This window comes from Hordeum vulgare, chromosome 2H (genome assembly GCF_904849725.1).
Source record: "Hordeum vulgare subsp. vulgare chromosome 2H, MorexV3_pseudomolecules_assembly, whole genome shotgun sequence".
Lineage (NCBI taxonomy): Eukaryota > Viridiplantae > Streptophyta > Magnoliopsida > Poales > Poaceae > Hordeum > Hordeum vulgare.
Window position 1 is genome coordinate 15,370,973 of NC_058519.1, and position 12,432 is coordinate 15,383,404.

Sequence of the window (12,432 nt, forward strand, 5' to 3'; positions counted from 1 at the left end):
AGGGGTTTCGACGATGCCGCGGGCGCGTGCGAGTGCGGTCGGGTTCAGAGTGGACAACGACGAGAACCGGCAACTATCAACGGATGCAAGTTTTGAAAAAGGGCGGCAACGGGATGCCGATGCAATGCTAATGATGCGCATGATGCGATGATGATGCGACAAAAGAAAAAAATAGACGCACGACGAAAACGGAAAGAAGGGGAATCTTCTGAAACGTCGCATCGGGCTGTCACACTACCCGCCTCTGGCGCACCATCATTCCCCGGGGGAGATGTACACCCACGGTAACATGGATTTGCGCCGGAAGAGGGGGGAGGCATCATCTCTCGCTCTGCCAGCATGGATGCACCGGAAGCGGACTTCCGCTACCGGGCCAACTTTCCTCGATGCAGAGCATGCGGCCCGCAGTCTTGCCAGGTGCTCTGCTCCAGGTTGTGGGCCGGATCTATGGGGTTGAAAGAAGGAATGTGAGGGTGGAGGCAACCCACCCTACAGATTTCTTCCTTCACTTTGCCTCCTCGGACGACTGCGATCGGGTGTTCAAGAGCAGTGGGCAGATCCGTTACGCCGGTGCACCCATCACCTTCCAGCGCTAGCACCGAAGCGCGCACGCTTCCAGCAGCAAGATGGATTTCTTCTGTAAGATCGTCATCGAGGGTCTACCGGCAAGTGCGTGGGAATGGGGCGCAGTCAACCAGCTCATCAACAACATGCAGTGGCAGCTGATTGAAATTCTCCTCCAGGAAGATAGATGGCAGCTGGATGTCACGGCTTGGATGCGGAATCCCTCTGGTACCCCAAAGATCTATTACCTAGAGGTTCTGGAACCCACGAGACTTCCAAACTCGGTGGATCCAGATTGGCCCGTAGAGCCCAGCCACCCTGCGCCACCAACGAAGCGGCTAACTCTGATCCACCCTCTAACAATTTATGTGCTAGACATGGTGGATCGGACGATGCCATACATGCAGTTCAACACCAACTGTGAGCCGGATGATGACGAAGATCTCACCAGGAGGCATGACTACTGGCGGGACTTCATCAGTGGAAGGATTGACGGCACAGGCAGAGGCGTCACGCGGCTCAGGCCTCGCTCTGGAGGCCACCCTTTCGGGGGTCCTGGCGGCCTCGGCATTGCTGGCGAGTGGGGCGGCCGCAGAGTGAATGGCCTACTCGCCCCTTCGGGGGGCATCCCTCACCCTCACCCGCGGGCGGATGGGAAGGCCGCCGGTCGACGTTTGGGTTCCTCCCCTGTCACGCTCTTCGTTGGTGGCGGGAAGGCCCTTTCTCTAAGGCGACTGCGATGCGATGGGGGGTTTGTGGCGACCACTATCCGGGGCTAGACAAGGCAGGTCGACACGCCAGGGCTGTCCATGGAGGGGGCAGCAGCAGGGGGACAGGCCCAGGGTGCTGTCTTCGGTGACCACCACGGCGGTGGGACCATATGCTTGGGGGACACCCCGGCGCCATGCCGTTCTTTGTCGTTGCGCTCCCCGGGGGCTTTCTCTATGGAGTGGGCCCGATGGCTAGAGCATTAACTCCGGAGCTTGGGCCGGTGGGGCAGCTGTGCGCCCTGTCGCCCCGCCGCCTATCTTTTAGCCCGGCTGGGAGTGCGGTGGTCGTTAATGAAATGGAGTCACGGATGGAGGAGCCGGCAACGGCGGCAATGCTGGTCGGCAGGGAGGTGGGCTTTCGTCACAAATCCCAGACCGTGATGGCCGAAGAGACCCAACTGAACATGCAGGAGCGCGGAGAGGAGACCCAGTCGAAGTGGCAGGAGCATGGACACGACTAGCCCCGGCCCCTTGTTTTTGCCAGGCCGACTGGTTCGGAGGTCAGCGAGGATAGTTTGGTGAGCACACCCATGGATGTCCCCTTGAAGCCCCATCAGCTGATACCTGACAATGACGTGTAGTTTGGGCCAAAAAATGCGGTTGACACTCTCCGGGAGGGCCTCGTCTCTTCGCCGGCTCCGTCCATCTTGTGTCCAAGACCGGCAACATCGGTTCCGGCAAGACGCAAGAAGCTACTGCCACCTGGGTTTACTCCAAGACGAAGTGCCAAGATCAACAAGCTGAATCAGAGTGCTGCTTCACCGCATGGGCGTCATTCAAGCAGAAGAACATGTGTCACAGGAGGCGCTAGATGCTTACCTGAAGCTGTTTCTCAAGCCTCTGGCTCCTCATCACACCAGAGCAGTGGCGGCCCATTTCAATCCGGAGGGGGACGGCTTCGATGAGCCAGCGCTGGAGGGATTCGTTGGCCTGTCAGTTGAGTTCCGAATGCGGTGGAGCCATGCGGCGCATAATCCCCATTAGTGTTGTTTGGCGGGTTGCTTGCTTTCAGTTATGTCATTAGGTGTCATGGTGTGGAGCGTTCGAGGTTTGAACAACCCCGCGAGGTGTGCTCCGATTAGGCTGTTCATGCAAGCATATAATGTTTCCTTAGTCTGTTTTCAAGAATCAAAGTTGGAGTTGGTAGAGACGTTTGTGGTATGTCAGGCTTTGGGGCCGACTTTTGATGGCTTTGAGTTCCTGCCTGCGGTGGGCACCCAGGGTGGCATGGAATTCGGTTGTTCTGCGTGCCCATGTGGTTCACAAAGGAGTTTTCTCGATCACGGGAGTTGCCAACTCTCCAAGGGATGGAAAGGCATGGATGATGACCTGTGTCTATGGCCCGCAAGCGGTGGATGACAAGGTGCGGTTTCTGCAGGAGTTGGAGCTTACTCGACAGCTGGTGAATCTTCCTTGGATCATCAATGGGGATTTCAGCCTTCTTAGAGATACTGAAGAGATCAACGGTGGGAGGGCGAACCGTTCATTAATAAATAAATTCACGCATATTATCAACAGCCTCGAGCTTCACGACATGACATTGGTGGGCAGGAAGTATACCAGGTGTAATGACCAGGAGAGATCTGTTATAGCAAGGCTGGATCGTGTGCTCTTTAATAATGATTGGGAGGATGTTTACCCCATAAGTGACTTGTTGCCTCTCAGGTCCAACATCTCGGATCACTACCCTTTGCTGCTCAACTGTGCTGCTGCTCGACCGCGTGCGCATCATTTTTGTTTAGAGAACTTCTGGTGCAAGCTATCGGGGTTCCATGATACAGTCAAGCAAGCTTGGGAGGTGGAGGTGGCCAGCAACGATAGAGCGAAGATTTTCTGCATCAAGTTACAGCGGACGGCCAAAACACCCAGGAGGTGGGCCGGGGGTCAGAGAATGTAGATCGAGTACCATGAATATTCAGTTTTAGATTGCCAAAGAAGTGATCCTGCGTCTTGACACAACGCAAGAAACTAGGGCCCTCTTGGCTATAGAAAAGAGGTTGAAGGCGATACTCAAGGGGAAATGCCTGGCTCTGGCCTCATTGGAACGGGTGAGGTTAAACGAGCTTGATATGCATCAGATTCCCCACGAGGTGGCTTTAGAGCTGGAAGCGCCATTCACGGAGGAGGAGTTCAGGAAAGTGATTCTGGACATGCCGGCTGATCATGCTCGTGGTTTCTCGGGGCTGTTCTACAAGAGCTGTTGGGGGATTATTGCAAAGGATTTTATGGCAGTTCCGCAGGCACTCTTTGAGGGTCGCTTCTACTCCTTTGATGCTTTTAACTCGTCCATCATTACCCTGCTTCCTAAAAATTAGGATCCACTACAGCTAGGGGATTTCAGGCTGATCAACCTGATCCACAGGGTTGCAAAAATCTTTGCCAAGGTTCTGGGGTGCTCGGCTGGCACCTTCTCTGCCATCTTTAATCTCCCAAGCCCAGAGAGCTTTCGTTTGCAGGAGGAGCATCCACGAGAATTTTAATTTTGTGCGCAATTCGGCACGTGCTCTTCACCAAAAGATGAAACAAGCGGTGCTCATGAAAATTGATATATCCAAAGCCTTCGACACTCTATCTTGGGGTTTCCTATTGGAGGTGTTGAAGGCCAAAGGATTTGGGGACAAGTGGTGTTCGTGGATCTGTGGTTTGCTGAGATCACCCTCTTCTTCGGTGCTTATCAATGGGGAACTTGGCAATCCCTTCGCTCTGGGGCAGGGAGTTCGACAAGGGGACCCGCTGTCCCGGCCCTGTTTATCCTTGCTATGGATGTGCTGCAAGGAATGCTTCGTCTGGCAGATCAGCGGAGGGCAGTGTCGGTCTTTGGCTTTGGCAGTGACGTACCCAGGGCCTCCATTTTTGTCGATGATGCAGTCCTCTTCTTTAGGCCACAATACAATGACCTGCAGGTTATTTCGGTCATACTAAAGCTATTTGGGGAAGCTTCTGGCGTTCACATCAACCTCCAGAAAAGTTCTATCACCTGCATTCGATGTGACGACCTGGTCGTCTCCTATGTGGCGGGATCATTTCCAATGTCAGCAGCATCCTTTCCCGATCAAATACCTTGTGCTGCCCCTTTCAGTCTTTCGTTTGAGGCGTCAACATGTTTTACCCTTCGTGGACAAGTACTCAAACAAGATGAAAGGTTGGAACCCAAAATTGCTACCAGCTGCTGGACGACTAATGCTCGTGAAATCGGTACTCATGGCTCTACCGATTCATTTCATGGCGGTCCTTCCCTTGCTGGTTTGGGCTATCAAAATCATTAACATAAGATGCGAGCTTTTATCTGGAAGGGTGAGGAAGACATCAGTGGTGGGCACTGCTAATTGGTGCCTTGGGCACAAGTTTGCTCCCCCAAAGAGTGTGGTGGTCTCGGCATCCTTAATCTGAGGTAGTTTGGTTGGGATCTTCGATGTTGCTGGCCATGGCTGAGATGGGATGAACACCCTAGGCCATGGAAATTGTTGCCGGATAAGACGGAGAAAGCAATCCAGGCGATGTTTAACGCCGCCTCGTCAATATCACTAGGGGATGGTGGTGCAAGGAGGTTTTGGACTGATAACTGGCTCCCGGATGGCCGCTTGATCGCTATTATGGCGCCAACCCTGTTCCCTTTTGTCAAGGAGTCCGACTTCTCGGTTCGGGGAGCCCTGGAGAATCAAGTATGGACTAGGGACATCTCAGGTTGTGGCGCATTATCTTGAAGTTTGGGACATCACTCGGGAAACTAATCTGCCGCGTGTAGTGCGAGATTATGCACTTTGGAAGCTCACGAAGGAGCGAGAGTTCTCTGTCAGCAGCGCCTACATGCTGATGTTCATGGCCAATACTAGGTTTGCTTGCAACAAGCTGATTTGGAAATCCAAGGCGCCGCCACGTTGCAAATTTTTCATGTGGTTAGTGGTCTATGGCAAGTATCTCACAGCAGATAATCTTGCAAGAAGAGGCTGGCCGGGGAATCCTTCCTGCCCCCTATATATGTCTGTCACAACTTGAGGATTGCACGCACTTGTTTGTACACCGTTGGTACACGCAACAGCTTTGGAGTTTGCTGAAGATCTGGACGGGGAACCAGTTCATTATGCCAGACGATCGTCATGGCTGCACGGAGGAGTGGTGGCTACAGGCCAGAGCTAGCATACCCAAACTGATGCGTCGCAACTTTGACACTATTGCAATCTTGATGCACTGGAGACTGTGGAAGGAGAGGAACTCCAGAGTGTTTGATCAACTGGCAAGCAGTGCTGAAAAAGTACACGACGTACTGCTTGAAGACATTACTATGTGCCGATCTGTTGGCTGCATTGCAGAGTTGGGTTAATACCCCCCCCCCCTTTGTTGATGTACTAGTTTTTACTGTGGTTGTGGTCTGCTATAGCCTTCTTGGTTTTGTTTCTGTCAAGTACCTTCTGGTCTTGACGGCAAATAAAGTCTCCTGTAGATTCTCTCCCTATCTAATAAAGATCGGCCAACGGCCCTTCGAAATAAAAAGTAAAACAATCACTGCTTGAGCATCACCATAACATTTTCAATGTTGTTCAGGTCTAAGCTGGACAGCTTCACAGCTAACAACATAAAATACAACTTCAGTTCTACTTCTAGTATGTTCTAGAAGACAATGATAGATATGGCATACTATTGTTCGTCTAGTCCAAGACAAAGATATCAAACTAACTTGACCAGCAGTAGGAGGTCTTGCATTGACTGATAGTCATAACTTCTCCTCAAACCAAAAAGCTAGTCAAAACTTGATTAATTAACAGGCACATTTGTTTCCTTTTTGCTGCCGTGTCATAGGATCCTGTCTCTAATGCTCAGCTGTCAAACGATTTTCCATATTTCTCCCTAGAGAAAAAACAGTGGCAAATTTTAAATGTTGACAAAAAAATATACTTTTGGCTAGATTATCTGGTGAAAAATTTATGTTTCTTTTTGGGGAGTGTGTGAAAAGTACATGTTTGTTTCTGTCCTATACCAAAAACATGATGTACTATTTTGGTTCCATATGAACCTCTCACTATTATTTGTTACTGAAAACAAATACGTTTTTTTAATCAAAGCTTCACCATCACTGTTTCCTTGTTTTTTTTTCAGGGAGTTTCCTTGTTGTTTGGTTTCTATATTTACGTCTCACTGTTCTTTGCCTCAACTGACCGTCACTGATCAAACTTTTCCACAAACAAAAAGTTAGTCAAAAGTTGGTTAAGTGGATCACTTGTTTCCACTTTGCTGCCGTGTGTCTTAGGGTCCTGCCTGCCATGCTCAGCTGCCAAATTATTTTCTGTTCCTTCCTGGAGAAAACCCACCAACAAGTTAAAAACAGGCTTCCTTAAAAGTTTGGATCTAGAATCTGAAATATTGTGTATAAGAGCATCTCCAACAGATGCTTTTAGCGTGTTGGAGGACGTTTGCTCAGTGTTTTAAATAGTGGGCTATGCCAAATAGCGGCGGCTCTCAAAATCAGCTATAGCGAGGCTATAGCCCGCTATTTCGTAAGTTTAGCGGGCTATGCCACATAGCGGCACCTGCTGAAACAGCTATAGCCCCGCTATTGCTGGGCTATAGTCGGCTATTTAAAACTTTGTGTTTGCTCCAACAGATGTGCGCTAGCGCCGCGCCCAATCCAGCAGCCTCACCTGCACTAGCTCAGAGTGTGCAGTGCGCGCGAGCGGGCGCATCAAATACGCAATGCTCGATGCCGTTTTGATCCGCGCGCTGAATCAAGTATATAGCGCGCGCGTCACTTTTACGCGGCTGCTAGAGCGCCCAAGTCGGGTCCGAGCGCGTGCTAAAAGCAGGTTTTTACAGCACGCCGCTCGGATAGCGTGTCTGTTGGAGTTGCTCTAATATGTGTTTAGATTTCTTTTGTGGGGAAATATGTGTTAATCTGTGTCTTATACCAAAAAAGGTGTTCTCTTTAGTTGGTACATTAACCTCTCACCATTATTTGTGCAAACAAATACACATCTTTTTATTAGAATTTTTAGTGTGCACACAACATGCATTTGGAATATGAATTATGCACAGAAATTTGCCGGTCGCATGCCGTTGACGGACTTCTGTTTCTGTACCTTTTACAGCAAATGCTGAACTTGACCGGTAGAGTACAATTGTCTGTTAAATAGATGCGGACTTGTCCACTATCATATTTACCACTGTAGTTACTTCACCCTATATATAAAACATGTTTGCATTTCTTAATCTCCATCTCTCAGAGGATTCATCAAAACAAAACCCAACCCACCATGCTTCCTAGTTTCGTCGTCTTCGTGCTTGTCATATCTGTTCCTCCGGTGGCGTGCTCTGCTGCAGCAAATGGCAGCAGCACGCTGACAGAAGGCCAAGAGCTCAGGGGCACTGACAGGCTCATCTCAAAGAACGGCAAGTTCGCGCTCGGCTTCTTCACATCAGAGAGTAGTAAGTCCTTCTCAGACAACACTACCTTGCCCAATTGGTATCTAGGCATATGGTTCAACAAGATCCCAAAGTTCACTCATGTATGGATTGCAAACAGAGAGAAACCAATCAGTGACCCCAACTTTAGATTATCCAAGCTCAGAATCTCTAGGGATGGCAATCTTGTCATCTTAAACCATGCTTCTAAATCTATAATCTGGTCCAGCCAAATAATAATAGTCAATGGTAGAAGAAGAGCTAACAAAAAAAAATCTGTCATGGCGGCACTCTCTGACAATGGAAATCTTGTCATTCGAGGCGCCTCGAACACATCCATTGTGTGGTGGCAGAGCTTTGATCACCCAACTGATGTTTTCCTCCCGGGTGCAAAGGTCGGCCGGAACAAGGTCACCGGACAAAAGTACAGTCTGGTTTCGAAGAAGAACCAGATAAACCCAGCTCCAGGCCTGTACTGTGTGGAGCTAGACCCCACTGGTGGTCGGCAGTACTTTGGTAAGCTTTGTAATTCATCCATAGTGTACTTTTCCACTGGTGAATGGAATGGGAAGTACTTCAACTTGGTGCCGGAGTCTTCAAGCACAAACTTTTTCCATATCCAATTCATCGACAATGATGAAGAGGAGTACTTCACCTATACCCCTTCGGATCCGACAGTCATAACAATATGCCTCCTTGATGTCTCTGGTCTTATCAAGCAACTTCTTTGGGTTGAAAGCTTGCAAGATTGGGAAACCATATATATCCAGCCCAAGGCTTCATGTGATGTTTTCGCTGTTTGCGGGCCTTTCTCTGTCTGCAGCGACAGCGCGCTTTCGTTGTGTAACTGCATGAAAGGCTTCTCCGTGAAGTCACCAGTAGACTGGGAGCTGGACGATAGAAGAGGGGGATGTATTAGAAACACTCCACTTGAACATTGCGGCAGCAATAGAAGTAACCTGACAGTGTTAACCGACCAGTTCTTTCCCCTACCTAGTGTTACATTGCCATATCATGCACATAGCATGGAAACGATTGAGAGTAGACAAGAGTGTATGCAGGTTTGTCTAAGAAACTGCTCATGCAATGCCTACTCCTATGGCAAGAGTGGTTGTTCTATCTGGCATGGTCAACTTATTAATGTAAAGCAGTATAATAATGGCACTGTTAATATTAACGAAGAGATTCTTTTCCTTCGTCTTGCTGCTGGAGAGGTGCAAAGTTTGGGTAACAACACAAAAGGAGGAAGAAGAAGACTAATCATCGGTCTCACTGTTGGTGCTTTTGGTTTGTTGGTGATGCTATTGATTATTTCGATGGGAAAAAGGAAGTGGTGTGGTCATCCACTTAACAACACCGAAGATGCCTGCGGAGTTATAGCATTTAAGTATGTTGATTTGCAGCATGCAACTAAAAATTTCTCGGAGAAGCTAGGTGGAGGTGGTTTTGGCTCTGTTTTTAAGGGGATTCTGCGTGACTCGACTGCCATCGCGGTGAAGATGCTTGATGGTGCACGTCAAGGAGAAAAACAGTTCAGGGCTGAGGTCAGTACAATCGGAATGATCCAGCATGTCAACTTAGTCAAACTGATTGGTTTCTGCTGTGAAGGTGATCGAAGGATGCTTGTTTATGAGCACATGGCAAATCGTTCTCTTGATGCCCATATATTTCAAGGCAACGGTACAATGCTGGATTGGAGTACAAGGTACCGAATTGCCATCGGTGTTGCTAAAGGATTGTCCTACTTGCATGAGAGTTGTCATGATTGCATAATACATTGTGATATGAAGCCAGAAAACATACTTCTCGATGTTTCCCTTGTCCCCAAAATTGCAGATTTTGGGATGGCAAAACTTATGGGAAGGAACTTCAGTCGAGTTTTGACAACAATGAGAGGAACGGTGGGGTACCTTGCGCCTGAATGGATTAGTGGAGTGGCAATCACGGAAAAAGTTGATATTTATAGTTATGGAATGGTACTGTTAGAAATAATATCTGGAAGGAGGAACTCGTCATCTAAAGAATGCACAAGCAACAGTGATCATGATGTTTATTTTCCTGTGCAAGCTGCGCGTACTCTTCTTGAGGGAGATGTTGGGAGTTTGGTCGACGAACGGTTACATGGTGATATCAATATAGAGGAGCTTGAAAGAGCATGCAAAGCTGCATGTTGGTGCATTCAAGATCATGACTTTGATCGTCCGACAATGGGTGATGTGGTTCAGGTTCTTGAGGGTCTAGTGGACCTTGACATGCCCCCAATGCCAAGATTGCTTCAAGCTATATCGGGAAGCTCATCTACTACTTGAATATAATCCATGTAGGGAAGAGCTCAAACTTCAGCAGGGCTGTGATTATTGATCTGAAAACTTATCTTTCATACACACTTCTCCATAGTCATTCTTACTGATAAACACATGTGTTAAACTTTAGTCTCTCTTTATTGTACAAAGTAGCAGCGCAGCCTGTCTCCCTTTGTACCTATGTGGCTAGCTTTGCCATGTATCGTTATTTGTATCACTTTACATGTAAAATGCTTGTTTTCTCCCGTAAAATCAGTTGACTTTATTGGTAAAACAACTGTAGCCGAAATACATCTCCCTATTACGTTCTAAACCTTGAATTTAGGTGGATATGTTAAATTAGATGGCTTCTACAACTTTGACTTCATATATCCATACTGGTGTTCTTCTTTGTAATTGTTAAAGTATATATTGTAAACATGTATTTCGGTGTGTATATAAACCGAATACATGGAGATAAGGGTCGGCGTGTGTTATGTAAACTCTAGTGGTTAGGAGGTTAAGATTGATCTCTATCTCTTTATATAGATATTGCTTGGAGATCAATCTAATAACCAACAACCAGATCGTGTAATCTCTATTCTATATAACACGCAGCGCGTCCCTGCTTAGGCATACCCTTATACCAAACTTTGCTTGGTATTCAGAGCCTAGTTCCTCTAGCACATCTCCCTTGCGCCGCCATGTCTTCCTCAAGCTCCGCCGCCGCCGCTGCACCCGTCCTCATACCCATTGCTGAAAAGTTTCACCGCTCCTACTTCAATGTCTGGCATGCGCAAACCCTCGCCACCATCCGTGGCGCCCAGCTGGTCTCCTACCTCAACCCAGACAGGGAGGAACCGACACCCAAGGTCGTTGACAAGGATGGCAAGCTCACCGATCTGCCTAACCCGGCATATGAGATCTATAGGGCTCGTGACTCTCAGGTTCTGAGTTTTATTCTCAATTCCATCTCACCTCCTGTGATGGTTCAGATCACAAACTGCATCACCGCATCAGCATCATGGACTGCCATTACGGAGATCCTCATCTCGCAGATGCAGGCGGCCATCGTCAACACGAGGATCGCCCTCTCGACCACCAAAAAGGGGAACTCCACCATCTTGGAGTACCTTGGCCGCATGAAGGCCCTTGGGGATGAGATGGCTGCCATCGGCAAGCCTCTCGGATGATGACATGGTGTCGTACAGCCTTGCTGGCATCGACTTCGACTATATGTCGTTTGTCTCCTCGGTTTATGCCAGGACCGTCGCCATCCAGCCCAACGAGCTCTACTCCCAGCTCATCAACTTCGAGAGTCGCCTCGCCATGTTCGAGGGGAACTCGTCCTCTCACTCCTCTCCCAATGCTGCTTCTCCTGGCGGCCGCGGGGGAGGCTTCAATCGTGGCGGAGGTCGCGGCAGGAACGGAGGCGGCCGTGGCAACGGAGGTGGCCGTGGCAATGGAGGAAATGATGGCCGTGGCAATGGCCACGGTGGCAATGGCGGCCAAGGTCGTGGCAACAGGGGTGGACATGATGAGCTCCCGGAGGTCTTTTATCAAATCTGCAAAAGGCCAAACCAGACCGCCATCGAGTGCTACAGACGCTTCGACATCGCCTTCACGAAGGACAAAAGCGCCAACGCCATCGCCAACCAGTCCTACGGCGTCGACACCAACTGGTAAGTCGACACCGGAGCCACCGATCACATCACCGACGAGCTCGACAAACTCACCATCACTACAGGAAGCAGCTTCTTTGCCGTCTGCCATCACAGACGGCAAAGACAATATCCCGGACGACAAAGACAATATCACAGACGGCAAAGATTATCACGGCCGGCAAAATTTCTGCGTCAGCCTACGACGGCATAGGACCTTCTTCGCCGTCTGCCCGCGCAAGGCGGACGGCAAAGCTCTTTGCCGCCAGCTTTCCTTAGGAGCTGTCGGCAAAGAGCTCGAGACGGCACCTTTGCCGTCTGCCATCTGATGGCACAGGTCTTTGCCATCAGCTGGCAGACGGCAAAGAGCCCATATAGTTTCTGTTTTTTTTGTTTTATATTATTTCACATCACACACACACACACACACACACACACACACACACACACACACACACACACACACACACACACACATATATATATATATATATATATATAAATATTTGACAGCACATTTATATAATTCACCACACATATATGATATATAGTTCACCACACATATACTTGCCAACACATATATATAATTCACCACACATATATGATTCACCAATGTACATCCCCATATATCCAAAGAACCAACAAACCAAGTATTACACTGTTTATCCATATATACATATACATATAGTTCGACATTGTTCATCAACTCAAATGAAAACTAGATGATATACATATAAAGTTCATCCATCGACATTGTTCAAC

At 48.6% G+C, this 12,432-nt stretch overlaps 1 non-coding gene and 1 pseudogene across 1 annotated transcript; both read left to right on the forward strand.

Moving 5' to 3' along the window:
- Window positions 1-7,579: 7,579 nt before the first annotated feature.
- On the forward strand, window positions 7,580-10,036 carry LOC123431405 (annotated as a pseudogene).
- A 1,154-nt stretch (window positions 10,037-11,190) lies between these two features.
- LOC123433783 lies at window positions 11,191-11,327 on the forward strand. Its single transcript, XR_006625096.1, has one exon. It is a non-coding gene; the product is annotated as a small nucleolar RNA Z247 (small nucleolar RNA).
- The last annotated feature ends 1,105 nt before the right edge of the window (window positions 11,328-12,432 follow it).